General features: G+C 44.6%; 1 protein-coding gene across 4 annotated transcripts in view; it reads right to left on the minus strand.

Moving 5' to 3' along the window:
• FAM81A (family with sequence similarity 81 member A) overlaps nt 1-15213 on the minus strand; it is a 62985-nt gene extending 47772 nt beyond the window's left edge. The window contains exon 1 of one of the 4 annotated variants that reach the window (XM_023616516.2): nt 15027-15213. The gene's annotated coding sequence lies outside the window, so the exon portion shown is untranslated. Of the gene's footprint in view, nt 1-14015; nt 14222-15026 lie in introns of those variants that run through there. The other 3 variants (XM_070270918.1, XM_070270924.1, XM_023616511.2) reach the window with 3 other exon arrangements.
• Between the last annotated feature and the right edge of the window lie 1819 nt (nt 15214-17032).

The following is a 17032-nucleotide window of genomic DNA, read 5'->3' on the forward strand; positions in this document are numbered from 1 at the left end:
TGCTGCCGTCATCCTTTGCCCAAGTGCTTTATCGATGATGCCCTTCACATCCCTGCCTGCCTAGAAAACTCATATTCTTCCGTTAAGGCCCCACCAGGCCCTCAATTCAATAAAATGGCTCCCTTGTTTGTATTTCTTCAGCTCTTTATTCTATGTGTTTTATACTACTTATCAAGCTCTATTATTTTTAGCTATTTAATAGTCTGTCTCCCCTTTAAACTGTATGCTCCTTAAGGACACATTTCAAATCTTAATAGACACAGAGCTGACCTAGAAGACTCCACAGGTTTGTTAATAAGAGTATGACTAGAGTTCCAGTATCAGAAATTGCAGCAATAAAGGCATTAGAGAATATGGTTTAGTTAAAAAGTATGGTTCCTTACTGAGACTGCATCCCAAACACTAACACTCAATATAATATCTGTGAGTGAAGGGAGACTTTTGGAATCACCTTTTCTGACGGTCATTTCATCCACCTGGAATTATTCTGTCTGAGCTACAGAAGCCCAACCACATCAACTTTGTGATAAAGGAGTCTATCCACCACTCATTGTCTGAGATTGCTTTTCAGTAACAAACCTGCCTATTACCCAGCGCCATGCACTCTTGATGACAGGAGATGTCACATGGCATGAGTTCACAACACATACTGAGCTCTGTTCAGAATTGGTGCCCTTTTCATGAATGTGGTGGGGGGCTGTCTATCTGTTAAGTTGCTTGGTTGGTTAGTATCATGATTCTTTGAATAATAGGATCTACATTACAGATGAATAGGATTAAAAATAAATAAGTCACTGGATTAAAGAACTTCTCAAAGATCATTTCCAGATCTTCCACTGTCAATTCTGGCTTACCTGCCTGAAGTCATCAGCTCCTGTCATTTATAAATCTTATCTCTAGCACCACAAGTGGGTCTCCCATATTACTAGGCAGGTCTAGTCATACACTGTTTGATTGTGCCATATTTCGCTATTATAATATCAATCTCCAGGTTCTGAGTTTAAAAAACTTGGGGAAACTAGAGGAAGGGACAGGTAGATAAAGCAAGGAGAGAAGAATTGAAAGAAACAAGAAAAAGTAAAATATAATGCCCAAAATATGCAATATATCAATAGAATTTGGGGGTCCACATAAGAGTAAAGAGAAATGCCATTATCTAAACCAAAATACTTAATTGTAATTATGGGGATTCTGAATATATATATAAATATATATACAAATATATTCTCAGATATATATATATAAATATGGGAAGTTTCAATTACAAAAGGAGACATTAATGACAACCAACTATATTTGTATAAGTAAGATGACACTGGGTAGAAATACCTACAGTACCATTTTAATGTCAAATGATACATGAATTTAATAAATTAAAATGACAATTTTTACTGAAAAATTAAATACCAATTATGTAAAAATTAAGTTAGTTTTTCAGTTTACTGTTAAAATGCAGCACTGATGTGTTCTGCTGAGTGTCAGAGTAAAAAAAAATGGCAAAGCATTTATGAATAAAGTGGTTGTAATTTGGTGGTGGAAAAAAAAGCCTATTTCCTCATAGTTAAAAATAGTGTGAAAGAATAGAGGGCAGAGAACAGCTGAAGGTGTGTCTAGAAAGACAGGTGGGAGTGGATCTCTAACTTCTCTCTGAGGCTGGGCTCCCGCCTTTGGATTTGTCCTGGGCCATGGGGAGCGGTCAGGGAGGCGTGAGGCTCAAGGACAGGAAAGGCAGGCAGAAGTCAGAAGAGGGGAGGGGTGGCAGTGGTAGATGCTAGACCAGGAGTCCAGCCAGCCAGGATGGGATCACCCAGGAGGAGCTGAGGGTTCACCCAGGGCCTCTTCATTCCTCCCTCCCCAGCTCCCTTCCAGCTCTTCTCCCTCAGCTCCCACTGCCTCCTCTTTCAATTTTCTTGTTCTTTTCCTAGCACTTATCACTCTCCATTCATTTTCCTTCGCTTTTCCCTTTTCTTAAATTCCCATTCTCACTGTCCATTTTCCTTCCTTCTACTGTCTCTCCTTTCTCTCCTCTCACTCTCCCCTTTGACAACTACAGTCCAACACACTTTTCTATCATGGAAAACACGGGTGATGGGGTCAGAAAGACCCTTCTTTGAATCCTGGCTTCCCCACTAACTGTATGATCTTAGCAGGCTGACCTTATTTGTCAGATTGGGGACCATATTAATAATAGCTGTTCGCTCTTACGGAGTGTTTACCCTGTGTCAGGCATCATGGGGCACATTTTCGTTCATTAGTTGAATTCATCCTCAGAATTGGTGGCACAGGGATTACACTTGTTGTCTCCATTTAACCAGAGGAAACAGACTTGGAAATGCTCAGCAACCGGCCTGACATCGCCTGCCCAGGAAGGAGCGGAGCAAGGATTAGAACCTAGGGCCTCCGCCTCTTCCTCACCAGGCATTACGCATGGGAGGCTGGGGGGTATGCAGAACAGCGTCTGGCCTTAGGGCACTGGATACGCTTCCAATAAGGGCTAGTTCCTTTCCCTTCCATGACTCACGTCCCTTCATCACACTTGATAGAAAAGATGTCTATTTTTTAAAATAAAACTGTATACAAAAGGTCCAACAAATAGTATTCATTTAAACAGATATAATGTTGTTTACTGTGTGGGTTTAGTGGGAAAATTACTAGCTCTGACACTTTCATCTGGACGAAGCTGTTTGTCCCGGCATCAGTGTGTGGTGAGGTGACAGCTGCACTGAAGCAAGGCTACTGTGTCTGTGTTTTTGAAACCAGAGCACATCCATGAAAAAAACAATTTGCAATACACATATTTTTGTATGAAGAAATTTGCAACATTTTAAGAAACACCTTTTCTTAAACTGAAAAATGCTTTTTGTGATTAATAACGTAATACAATGTAAAAATTTAGGCTCTACATAAAGACATAAAGAATAAAGAGAAAATCACCACTCGGAAATTGCTGATGTTTATATCAATTTATATTTTTTAAAGATCTCTCTTTAGGATACACAGAATTTTCCTTTTTGAAAAAAATGAAATCATACTCTATACTATGGGGACCCTATTTTGTGAACATCTTTCCATGTCAAATATAAAGATACACATCACAATTTTTAATGCCTGCTTAATACTCCATTGAATGGATACATCATAGTTGTTAGCCCTTTACTGATGAAGCTTTACACTGAAATACTACTTATAATCATGGTTTAGTTCAACCTTTAGGTCTCTTATTTTTCTTTCCTTTTCTTTTTCAATGAAATGACACAGGTAGTATAAAAAGTCAATAGGGCAAATAGCAAGCTACTTTCAAAACTGAAGTGAAGATGAGACTGACAATGAAATCTAAATAATCAAGAAGGGATGAAATCAGTGGATCTGTAAGAACAATCCAAGTTACTGGGGACACTCACAATCGAAACAAAGCAAAGCGTCATCACACTAGTGATCAGTGGTTCAATGTCAGCCTTGGGCTCTATATGTGAGCTCCATGCGGAGCCGCAGTGTCCACAGCTATATCTCAAGCACACGGCACATAGCAACTCATCAACAAATGTTTGCTGGATGAATGAATCTCAAGGATAGATGACTGAAATGAAGTCATGTCACAACGCTGATTTTAATCATTTGAATTATATTCTGACTAGAGAATGAACGTGCACCCAGAAAGGGGGATGGTATACACAGCAATCCAGGAAAAGCAGAGTCCAAAGAGGCAAAATGTATCAGTGTTTCCAAGAACCTAAGAATCTGGGACAGCAGGAAGTGTTCTGTAACAGAGAGGTATGCACTAAGGGTTCATGGTCCAATGACATTAGGCACTAAGATAATCCTGCTCACTCCTCTTGCCCTGAACTCATGCTCACCAAGCGCATCGTTCACCTTCCCTTGTGAATGTGCATAAGAGGGGAATATGCAGGAAGCAGCAAACACGAGCTCCAGTCTATCCGCCAGCTACTTTCCTCACTGTGAATTAATACATTGGAATCTCACCTCTGACGCAACCAGACTTGGGTGAGTTGCTCTCCTGAAACCTCGTCATCTCTGACTGCCCTAACAGTATTGAATATCTGAACCCATGATGCTGAAACGCAATGATCATAACATGGCATCTGTGGTGGGGGACAGACTCACATGTAAGGTGGTCCCCATGAGCCCCACCTCCTGGAGTTCACGTCTTGTGTGATCCCCTTCCCTTGAGTGTGGTGGGACCTGTGACTCAGTCTTAACCAACAGAATACAGCAGAGCCCAGCCCAAGCGGCTACTCAGCGGTAGTTACAGTCAGCTGGGATTGTGACACCAAATCACTTCAGAGGTTGTTCTGTTCACTGGGATAAGACACTTATTTTCTAATCTAACTTTTAATTCATTTAATAGATTTGTAAATGGTTGTCTGGCTTAGATAAATCTCAAAAGGATATTGAAGATAGAATAAGAACTTTAACAAGCTTTCTTAAAACAGTGGCTCTGTTCTGGCCAGTGGAAGCAAATTATAAAATAAATCTAATTTGCCGCAAGAGATAAAATCACAAGAGATATCACTTCATCTGATCAGAATGGCAAAAATCAAGTGTGACAAGATCACGTATGACAGGAAGATGTATGGAACGACAAGAACACCAGATGGGAATGGGAATTGGTACCACCACTCCGGAAAGCAATCTTCAATATCTACTAAAGCTGAACATGCACAAACCCCATGACCCAATAATTCCACTGCTAAGAAATACCCAAAGAACTTCTCAAACACGTTCACAAGGAGACATTTACAAGAATACTTAAGGTACTGTTGTTTCTAAGAGCAAAAAAGTAGGTGGAGGGAGGACTGAACACCCATCGTTAGGCAAACGGATGAATAAACCATGATCTATTCATGCAACGAAAGAACAAACAGTTGTGGAAATAAATAGATTAGAATTACATGTCCCAACGTGAATAAATCTCGCAAATATATAAAGTAAAAAAGCAAGGTAAAAGAGGATATGAACATTATGGTGACATTTTTATAAAGGTTTAAATATGCCAAATAATATGCCAAATTTATAACATCTAGAGACGAATATGGAAATGACAAACACCACATCGGGGTCATATTTATCTCTGAGTGGGGGTTAGAGGACATCAGACAGAGGAATACCGGGGGCTTCAACTAAATGTATAATGTTTTATTTCTCCATTAATTTTTCATTGTACCATTTAAAAAGAGAGAAAATTACTTCCTCCTGCCCCCACTTAAAAATAAACCAATGTTTATGTGTGCTATTTTCACAATGACAAAAATTTAAGCAAAAATTTCTCGAATAAAAGAATAAATCAATGAGAAAAAAAGCCCACAGAAATTGCCCATAGAGCTATCAAAACCCAAGAGATAAGGCTGATTCTGGGTTTAAAAGATGATATGGTCCAATTAAAATAAGTTGGCTATTAATTTTTTTTACTGTGGTTAAAAATACATAAAATGAAATTTACCATTTTAAACATTTTTAAGTGTACAGCACAGTGTTAACTACATGCACATTATGGTGTAACAGATCTCTACAACTTCGCCATCTTCCAAAACTGCAACTCTATATCGATTGAACAACTACTCCCAGTTTGCTGTTAATTTTTACCCACTCCCTTGTCGGCACATAATGAGGCTTAAGCCTAGAACCCTCAGTAAAGGCCTCATCGAAGCCCTGGCCTGACCAAATCCCAGGGCATCAGCCACGTTTACAGGTCCAGTGGCTCGGCGCTGCCATCAGTGGGGCCACTAGCACAGGAGTCCAAAAGCCTTAGACTCCAGGGACAGTGTGAGTCCCTCCACAGGGTCCCAAGGTAGTTACTTCTAATGCCTTTTGTAAAAAAGTGGCCTGGATCCCACTTTGCAAGACTTGTTTTCTTTCCCCTCCACTCTGACACATTCACAGGGGGAATTCTGTTGAAGGTAGAAAGGTGAAGAGTGGCTGTACTTCTGATTCATAAAAAATGAACTTGAAAATGCTCAAAACAATTACGGGTGGCCTTGCAGCCAGTGTGGAGATCACTGCATCACCGATGAGATCCAGTAAAACTGCAACATACACGTGGCCTCCGCCGGGTCCAGATGGATTCACAAATGGACTGGAATCATCTGGACCCCTAGAACCCAAGGAATGGCCACCGATGTTGCTTTAATCCACTCTCCACAGTTTAGAATGATGCTAACGTTTTTAGGAGAACCCCTGCAAAAACAGATTCGTTTTTGTTCCCATCTATTAATAACAGCTATTTTGAAATGCTATTTAAATCTTCTATTGTTATTTGAACTTTTCATAGATTATGTCTCCCCAACTGAGCTGCTATGGGACAGCAGGGACTTATCATACGAATCTGTAATCCCCGTGAAGCCCAGCACAGTGCCCCATCACAAACCCTCATAAATATTTATTCATTCGCTTGTTTGTCTAATTTGGTAAGGCCCATCACTTTAATTATTGAGTTGCTCTGCCCAAATGACATATCAATTGCTGGCTCAAGGTCCCTTCCAGCTGTGAGCTTGGCAGCCTGCTTCGGGTTGCCCCTTCATGTGCATGGGCACTCACACATGCAGGCACCCACACCACCAGAGAAGTGTCTTCACGTTACTTTTAGGGTGTTTTATTGTGATCAACAGCTATATTTGGCAACTTTTCTTTCTAGCATTAGAAAAGACACATTACCAAATGTTAAAAAGGGAATCTGCCAAACGCAACAGCTAGAACAGAAAAAATATTATTGAAAGCTGGTGTAAACTCTCTACCTACTAAACCCCCGACACCCCCAGAGGCACCGAGGATCGCAGAGAGGAGGGGAAGGTGTGACTCTGTACGCTCACGCAGACACAGTGCTGGCTGTGACTTTTGGGTTCTACCCTATGTGAATCTCTGGCTGAAGAGTTAAGGATTCGGGCTTGGAAGAAAGACCCAGCCTCCGGTCCGTGCCCTCTTTCCCACACTCAGCAAGAGGGGCCTGGACTTCTCTGCTGATCGTGGCAGACGATGAGAGACTCTTTTATTTGGAGTAATGACTTGAGATCAGTGCATTAATTTTACAAGTATTTTAGAGAGAGCAGGGGAGGACTCCTGAGCCCTTCCAGAGATAATTAAAAATGGGGAAACAAGAAATCTGAAATAAACAAAAAACAAGCTGAAGGCACCAAGGGTTTCTGAATAACATCGTCCCGGTTAAACAATTTTAAGAATTCCATAACGCGAAAGCAACCCCCACACATTCTCTCCCACATAAACACGCTTTTCATTTAAGCCCCGCTCAGCTAGGCAGCAGAATCTCCTGCCGTCACTGCTGTAGCTACTTTATCCAGAGGAGATGTCATCTACACAAAAGCATCCTGAAGAGGGAAAAAAGGTGACCATCAGCCACCAAGAGCAGGCAAACCTGGAGGAGGAACACTGTCGTTTCAATACCCTCAACAACTCACCACCCTGAAATCTGATTCCTTATCTCAAATACCAATTTTGCCTTGAGACTGAAAAATTCAGGCCTTTTGATGTTTGTCAACCAGCACACTCCCGGTAACTTTCCTGGTGTACCAGAAAGATAATCAAACAAGGCACTTTATTATCACAGATAACTACGCTTTTAAAATACCAAGAACCACTGAGCCATGGGGGAAAAATCAGCAGAAGACCACCGAATAGTAAAAAGCAATTGTTTTATCTTTTTTCACCTCCTTTTATATTGAAAACCCATGGAACATAAAACCACAATCAATAAGTCAAAAAATAAAATAATCAACATAGGGAGAGGGAGGGAAATACAAGAGTTATTAAGGAAAGGAAGAGGCAGGAAGAGTGAAACACAGGCAAGAGGAGAAAGAGTGAAGGGAGTGTGGAGAGAGCAAGACAGCGCTGACGGGAGAGAGGGGAGAGAGGAGAGTGAGTCGGCTAGACAATGAAGAGGACAGAAACAGGTGGTTGGAGGGCTCAGAAGGCTGGGAAGGGAGGATGTGAGCCTGAGAAACTGCTCCTCACACATTCAGCTGCTCATTTGAGGTGTGAAGAAATAGACAGGCCATTTTTAATATGCTATGTTAGGTTTCTCTACTCTTTTTTTTTAATCAAATGTGTCCTTTCTTTGTCTTGACTCGCATATACAAAGTTAAGATGTCATGGTGAAAATCATTTATCCCACTTATAGCATGGAAATACCTTTTTGAATTATCCATCGTTTTGCTAAAAGGCCTCACTTTGAACCAACATCCACCTGACTCTTGGAGTTAAAGCATGGGTCTCATACCCACCATCGTGTACCAGATGCTAGCAGACAACTCTAAGGTCATCATGTGCATTCGCTTAATAATTTTAATCAAGTAATTTAGTCCAATCAATAAATATTCACTGAGCCGCTACAGTGCTGAATGAGAGACAGCCCCCGCACTCAGGAGATTCAATTCAATAGGGAAATAAAACAGACAAGCCACCATGCAAGAGTGGAGAGCCTGGTACTTGCCACATGAGTGGTACAGACCAGGTGTCGCCTCTGGGCCGACGGGTAGGATCCGTTTGAACTGGGCCGTCAGTTCAAGCATTTGAGGAGCAGGCATTTGAGTTGGATATTCAAAGGGCTGGGACAAGTAAAGGCAGGGCAGCTTGAGAAAGGAGGGAGGGAGGACAAAGCAGAGGAAGTACTGACTAGTGGAAATGACTGGGCACCCAGCTTCCTACTGGTAAGCAGTGGAAGATACGACTAGGACAGTCCCTGGGACCGTGTGTGGAGGCCTTGACTCCACGACAGTGTGAAACAGGAGAGAGACAGGAGGAACAGAAAGGAAGGGACAAATCGAGGGACACTGTGCAAGGAGCACCTCAACACTCAACGACCAACTGGATGTGGGAGTGTGAAGAAGAGGAGAAAAGTCAGAATAACCCAAGTGATTGAGGGCAGATCACAGAGAGGATGACGATAGCAGGAAAAGCACTAAGGAACACACTGAGAGGGACACGGTATCTCCCCGCGGGATGCCTCCCTAATAATGGATAACCTGAACCTACCATGGGAAAACACTAGACAAACCCAAGTTAAAGGGTATTCTACAAAATAACCAGCCTGTACCCTTCCAAAGTGTCAAGGTCACCAAAGACAGAACTGAGGAACCATCCAGACTAAAGGGACTAAAGAGGCACAACAACTAACACATCACAAGACCCTTGATTGGACCCTGGATCAGGAAGAGACTTTTTTTGTTGTTGAGGAAGATTTGCCCTGAGCTAACATCTGTTGCCAATCTTACTCTTTTTGCTTGAGGAAGATTGTCCCTGAGTTAACATCTGTGCCAATCTTCCTCTATTTTGTATGTGGGACACTACCACAGCATAGCTCGATAAGCAGTGTGTGGGTCTGTGCCCGGGATCCAAACCCATGAACCCCAGGCCACTGAAGCAGAGTGCATGAACTTAACCACTATGCCACCAGGCCAGCCTGAGACTTTTTAAAAAAATTTTTTTCACTCTCTTTTGCTATAAAGGACATTATTAGGACTATTGGTGACACTGGAATAAGGTCGGCAGATTAGATAATCGCACAGAATCAATGTTAGTTTCTTGATTTTGGATGCTTGTTATGCAAGAAAATATCCTTGTTTTTTAGGAAATCTAAACTGAAGAATTTGGGAGGCAGAGGTAAAGGAGCATCGAGTCTACAACTTACTCTGAAATGGTTCAGGAAGAATCACAACACAGGTATGTGTTTGCATGTGTGTACACATGTGTACATGTGTGTCCACGTGTGTATATATACACACGTGTGTGGGTGTGGGTATGGATATGAGTGTGGGGAGAGACAGAGAATGTGATAAAGCGAGAAGGATAAAGCAAGTGTGATAAATAGTTGATATTTATAGAATTTGGGAATTATTTAAATTATACTTGCAAGTTTTCTGTAAATCTGAATTATTTCAAAATAAAAAGTTAAAAAGGGAAAAATGACTAAGGAAGCTAGGATGAAGAGCTATTTAGAGACAAAATAGTCAGGCTTCTGGGTATCAAATTCTGAATGGAATCTGGGAGAGGGCAGGGCCAGACATGTAGATTTGAAGGCATCTGGGAGGCCTGAGTAAAACCTGCTTAAAAGCGGGGCTCTAAGGTCAGACGCGGAGTTCCTTTCTCAGGTCGGCTCCCTAAAAACCAGTGACTCACTTAAGTTATTCTCATTTCTCTCTGCTTCAGTCTCTTCACCTGCATAACAGGAATGATAAGTGTGTCTGCCTCATTGAGTTGGAACAAGCATTCAAGGACGTAATACAAGCGACCCGTGGTGCTCAGTGAGGCACAGGGTAACTGCCCATTAACAACTAATGTTGGCTGGGGGAGAGGTTGACTGGGAGAGGGAGAAGGGAGGAGGCCAGGAAAGGAAGAGGAAAAGGCCAAGGACAGGATCCCACAGGATCCCACGATCAGTCAGAAGTCAAGAGGAAAAAGGAGACAATGAAGTCCGGGTTGCAGGTGGACAACCAGTGACATGGAGACAAGGAAAGAGAGATGCTCAGGAGGAGGGTGACCGCCAGCAGCAGACGCAGGGCAGAAATCCAGGAGGAGGGTGACAGAGAAAAGGCCTCAGCCCTGCAACCAGGACCCCCGACTGGAGCCGTATAAGAAAGCAGTTTCAACAGAAAGGCGAGGGCAAGGCCAGGAGAAGGAAGTGGGCAAAGGAGGGAAACCTGAGGACATTCAACACAGTAGCAGGGTGTAGATGTGCTGCCCGATACATCAGCCCTGTGTGACCATCTAAATTGAATATAAATAAACAGAAATTTGAAACTCAGTTCCTCAATCATACTAGCCACATTTCCCATGCTCAGTAGTCACATGTGACTAGCGACTACCATATTGGACAACTGGACAGCAAAGATATAAAATATTTCCATCATCACAGAAAGTTCTATTGGACAGAGCTGTGACTCTAAGTTCTTTTATTATGAAAAGAATGACTCGAATATATGGTGGGATGAGGGTTGAGGCAGAGGATGGAGGGACCAAGGAAAGTGGAGAAAGGGAATAACAAATGGAGCAAGTTCCCAAAAGAGGCAAGAAGGACGGGGAACAGTCCAGAGAATGCAGAATGTGGAGTGTATGTGGGTTAATCTTGGGAAGGGCATTGTAGACATTTTCCTCCTTGGACAAAGAGGAAATAAAGAAGGACAAAGATGGGTAAAGAAAACTTCCTGAGGTGTTGAGGAGGGTACATTGGGAACTTACACCGAGGCAGAGGCCAATAAAGTAGGATGTGGACATCCTTAAACTTTTCAATGAAAAAAGGAGATCTCCTGGAAGGAAACTAACTGGAAGTTTAAGGCATGGAAAAGTCTGGCATAACTTCTAAAGGAATGCAGTCGGGAGCTAATAAAAGATGGATTTTCTTTTTCATAGAAAAGCAAGACCTAGGTGAAATTAGAGCCAGCATAAATTTGCAATGGAACCAGTTGGAAGGTCTTTGTGACTTTCTCCTAGTTAATTTGGCAGGCTGGGCAAAGAAAAAGCAGATAATGAGGGTGATATTGGGATTGAGGACTGGAATATGAGAAGTCCAACATGTAAAGACAAAAGATTCTGGGATTCCAGACAGAACTGAAATGGCTGGCAACATACAGGCTCCAAGTGGAGAAATGGAGCCATAAAGGGATGGGAACAGCCAGCGATTAAGGGACCAGAGTCCTCAGTGATGGTTAAAATCTGGTTCACTAGGTGGAAAGACTCAGCTAAGCAGGCTGAAGTCCAAATTGGAGTCCAGGTCTTAAGGTGGAAAAAATTCCGAAGACTAAACAAGACCAAGCGGGAGTGGCTGAAGAAAAGTGGAAACTAAAGACATAGGAGTTGATGTTGAGGACCTTGAGGAATGTCAAGGTCAATGAGTTAACAGAGCCTCAGCAGAAACCCCAAAGTCACCGGCAAGAGACAGAGTAGTGAATCAAGCCAGCTGCTCATGATGTTACTTTCTTGAAAGCATCAAGTGAAGCGAATCTCAAACCTGGGTGTACACCTGCATCACCCGGGGACCTCTGTTTTCTCTCCTCCTCTTCTTCTTTTCGGGTTTGTTTTTAAAATAATGATCTGTAGGTCTTGCCCACCCTGATGATTCTAATTTGGTATGTTTGGGGGAGTCTAAAGAGCCACATTTTTCAAAATGCTCCAGGTGATTCCGAGGAGCCACGAGGCTTGGCAAGCACGGACCCAGAAGACAAGAAGGAAGGTCTGGGGCACAGGAAGACTGCACGACCTTCTAAAGAGGACACTTTGGTGGCGATGGATTAATGGTTTGGAGGTGGCACTGAGAAGCCAGGGAGGGCCAACCCCTGCTCCAGGGAGATGGCAGAGCGCTGTTCTGAGGGAAGTTGTGGTGCCGGGGAAGGGACAGGAGACGGGCTTAGCTGCAGAAAAATGAAAATACAGGAGTGTGGCTGCAGGATGGAAGAAACAAGAGACAGGATGGGGACACACAGGTTAGGGGTCTAGAGAGAGAAAAGGCTGAATAGCTTGTTCCTGAGGGTTCCAGGTGTAATGAGGTGTGATTCATTAAAGGTTTGTATGGCTTGGTGGTTGAATTCCTGGGCAGTAAGGATTTTTCTATCTGAATGCTATCAGATTTCTAACATGTTAACCATTAAAGATTATTAAACCCTCAGGTAAACACGCCTGCAGAAGCTTATTCATTAACATTGAAAATGTCTTCCCAACCCACATTTTTGCACAGATGAAACCAGATTGGAATGAATATCAAGGGAAGCCTTGGAGCAGCAAGCCAGAAGGGGTGACCCAGGGACCCGTAAGAGGGCCAAGGCATTTCCTCCCTTCCCCCTCCTTGGCAGAGGGAAGTTTGTGAAAGGAGAATCCAGAAAGGAGCTGAGTGCCTAAAAAGAGAAGAGGTGTCAGAGCCGACTGGGTCTCAGGAGCTCCCTTCTCACACACACACACTCCAGGGTGTGCCCCGCAGGCCGACGCAATGTGCAAATCCCAGGCATGGTTGTCAGTAAAGAAGACATTTACTTTCACAAGCCCAACTCTTATTTAAAGAGCAGGCCACAAATGTTTGCCCCTGCTTCTGAGAGAGCTGCTCTTCTGTGGATTCACATCATTCTAGCATCATTTCTGGTTACTCCTATGAAATAATTTCTAACACTGACATACACAGACTTTAAGCTGAGGGCGTGAGCACAGCAAGGCATGCGCGTTCGCGCACACACAACCTCGTGCATACTGAAGAAATGACTCACTTAATTCGCTGCTGCCTGCCACTATTGGGTTTTGATTTTACCTGTTCAAATACAAAGTTTCCTATTAGACTGACTACAGGAAAGAAGAACTCAGGAGTATTAACCCTGATTGTGTTCATGACTTTAGAGCACTCAAGAGCTCTTAACTCGTGCATCTAGAGACGACACTTTTTGGACTGCTCACTGCTTTCTCTCCATAATCTTCCATGAAACTGTAACATTTCTGGCCACTTTGAGAGCCAATTAATGGAAACCCCTTGTAGAAAAACACGGTTAAGCCTTGAATATCTTGTACTTGCAGCACGGTACTTTGGGGTCCTTTCTCAGCTCCCAGTACAATGGCACGAGAGCTCCGTGGAACTGCAAGGAGCTCAAGGCTCTCCTTTTAAAGATGAGAAAGAAGTGGAAGCGGGGGGTGCCGAGAGGTTAACCTGTCCAAGGTCATTCAGCTCTGAGTGGTGGGGTGGCTGACTTACCTCTACCCTCTGGCAATCTGTGCACCACCCCAGCTCCCCCAAACAGTCCCTCGGGGCTTCTGTCGGTTTCCTAGCATGCAACCTCCCCACCAGCCCCCGCAAAAATGCAATGCCAGTTGCGCTCTGTGCCCAACTTCATCCCTCGGCGTCAGCATGCAGTTAACCCCCTCGCCGGCAGCTCGTCACATGGGCCACGCGCAGCTCTCTCTGTCTCCCCCAAGTCTCTCCACCCCGCGGCTGCCCCAAGGTCACCGGCGGTCCCAGGGAGCTCCCGCCGCCGGGGAGCGGAGGATGCCCAGCCGGGGGCCCGGGGCGCGGCACTCACCGGCGCGGGGGGCGGGCGCGCCGCGGCTGCCCATGTCCTCGCCGGCGCGGCTGGGTGCGGTGGCCGCTGGCGCGGGCTGTGCGGGGCGCCCGGCTGCGGGCCCGCGCCGCGGGGAGCGCGGGCCAATCAGCGCGCGCCTGTCGCCTGGCCCGGCGCGCGGCCCGGCCGGGTTCGCGGCTCCCGGGGGGCGCGAGCCGCCGCGCGCCGCCCGAGCCGCTTCCGGGCGCGTTGCCTGGACGCGGTTGCCGTGGCAGCCCGAGCTGGAGGCTTTCCCCGCGCGCCCGCGCCCAGCCTGGCGGCGCCGCCCCTCCTCCCTCCGCGTTCCCACACCCAAAATAGCCTCTTCTCGTCGCTGCTGTTTCCCCCGGAGCTCTCCTCCCAGCGGCTCCGAGTTGGCGGGCGGGGATTTCGCTTATTGGAAAATAAATCCTGTTGTAGGGCTGGTTGACTTGGAGGGAGAGGGGTTGAAATGGTGCCTGATTAAGATAATAGCCATGGTGGCTGCCTTGTAATTCTCTTCGGAGCCCTAACACCCCTTGTTTACTAAGCCTCTTTGCCACCCAAAGCGTTATTTATCTCCCCCACTCCCTTCCAAATTGGGGAGAAGTTGTTTCATTAGGCCACTGTCTAATCAGCAGCTCGCGCGTTGATACTCCACCTGTGCAGGTGAACTAACCCGCGCGGCTGCCAAGTGCCGTTTAATGAATCACCTTGACACCCGCCGCTGGGACCAAGGATCATGTCTCGGCGCAACAGACACGACGCAAGAAAGAACTGCCGCCACTCCTCTTCTGCACATGCTTCCTCCTCCCTTCTGCCTCATCCCCCTCCCAGAGCGTCCTAACTCTTTCCACCTTCCTCTCAATTTGGATTCTGAGCGGGATACACAAGCCAATCCACTCATAATTTTGCTTCTTCTGGATGGGCGGGATTTAAGCAGAGTTGGGGACTCTGCTCCCACCCCCCCCCCCACCCCCGCCCTTTGCTCGCCTCGCCGCCTTAGCTTCCTACCTTTTTTCGTGTAGCTAAGTCTTTACCCAGTACAGGTGTTCCTGTCGGTCTCCCCCACCAGCTTGTGTCCCTTCCAACCCAGGGGAAGGAGCAAGACCTGGTAGAAAGATCCTGGATTGTGGAGTCAGGCTGAGCTGTTTTGGAATCCTCTCTCCAGCAGTTACTTTGGTGTGATCTCGGATATTCTACGGCTGTTTCCACACCTATAAAAAGGATAATACCTCCCACAAAGGATTAATGCATCATAACCCTCATTCAGTCAATAATATTTATTGGGTGCCTGTCAAAAGGTAGAAACTATGCTTAGATCTTATACACAATGGTGAAGAAGAAAAAGACACCACTCCCTGCTCACATGGAGTTTACAGCCTGAGACACATGAATCAGATAATCACAGGCACATGTGAAATTGCCACTGTGATAAGAAGAGAGCATGGTCTTGAGACCTGTGATGTGGAGATCTGACCTAATAGCATCCCTTTAGTGCTGTAAAGCCTCAATGATTATTTTTTCATTTTCTTCATTAGATTCCCACTGCCTGGCACATGGTGTGCATTCAGTATGTATTGAACTGAATCCTGTGTCGTAGTGATAACAGTATCACTCAGCTTCCCATTTCTACCACTGAAAATATACTTGAAATATATGTAACTTGCCACTATGTCTGCAAAGGTGTGTAGGTGTTACCGGAAAGTGCCCAATCCAACCCAGAGCCCATCATCAAGAGTCCCCAGAAAGGTTCAAAGTGTTTCTTGACTGTCCCCATCGGGTTGCCTTCCAGTGTGTAGGGTGCTCATCTCAGAGGGGCACAAGACAGTCCCCTGTGTCTCATTTCCCCTCTCTGAATACTATTCCCCTCTCTCCTCTGGTCCAAGCTCTATTCTGCCACTCCCTCTTGAGTCAGAGGCACCCATTCCTGGCTTCCTAGGAGGGTGACAGCAATCCTTATATTCCTCAGAGTAGAACACGTGTAAGACAGAGGAAATTCCCTGCTGCTACTCCCCTGGCCTTCACAGCACAGCTTTGTGCTTCATTTGCTACAAGACTCCATCACTCTGGAGGGTAGAGAAGGAGAGGAGCCGGCAAGTGAGCGGCCCTTGCCGCATATGTACACCCTTCTATTTAGAGTGACTTTAATTTCCTTCTTAAAAATCGTACCAATTAATGTAAGTAAAATCCAAAATTTAAAAAGCCTCATTAGCAAGAAAACAAATCATCGTAGCTCTTTCAAACTCCAAATTCCTCAACAGGAGTCCTGAAGTTTCGCAGTAGCCTTGACTTAGATCCATATGTCCCACTTCTGACCTTTTTTTTTCCTTTCCAGGTAATTTATTTTGAATCCAGAGGGGATGAAAATTAGTACACAATGATTTAAGCCTACCCTAGTTTTTTCCAGCTCTTAAGTTATTTCTGTAGGATAAATTTCAAAGAACTATCTATTTTTCCAGAATTATTTGTGACTCATTATAGGAAATGGATTTTTTTTGCATTACTTTAATTAAAGAGCTGGGATTTATCATAAATTATGTTTTACTGACAAAGGTTACCAAAAATAGTTTCAGCAAAGACAGCAATTTTATAAACTTGATGGCTGTCGTACTACTCATCAACTAGTATTAAGTACAAATAACCCATGCAGTATAGACACTGTGAAGTGGGTTTTTTTAGTGATTTATTGCACAGCTGAGTTCTGGTCCTACCTGTGTCTCAGCATCATCACTAGTCATGAAGGTAGGATGTACATGGCATGTAGGAGGCCAGTGAGCAGGCTCATCTAGGTAAAGGTCAATGGCTCGTATGGGTCAAAGGTGGTGTTTGTAAAAAGGCCGGTAGGCAGTTTGGCCAAGAATGTGGTGAGCCCTGTATAGTGGATAAAGAGTCAGCAATTTATCTTGTTCTCAGCAATTCCAACCAAGACTTGTCGCTCAGTGGGGTGTCAAGATCCCTTGTGAGAGGTGTCACATGATGTCACACAGTGTTCCTCACTAATAAAAAGGTACCAAAGG

The sequence above is a fragment of the Equus caballus genome, chromosome 1 (genome assembly GCF_041296265.1).
Source record: "Equus caballus isolate H_3958 breed thoroughbred chromosome 1, TB-T2T, whole genome shotgun sequence".
Classification (NCBI taxonomy): domain Eukaryota; kingdom Metazoa; phylum Chordata; class Mammalia; order Perissodactyla; family Equidae; genus Equus; species Equus caballus.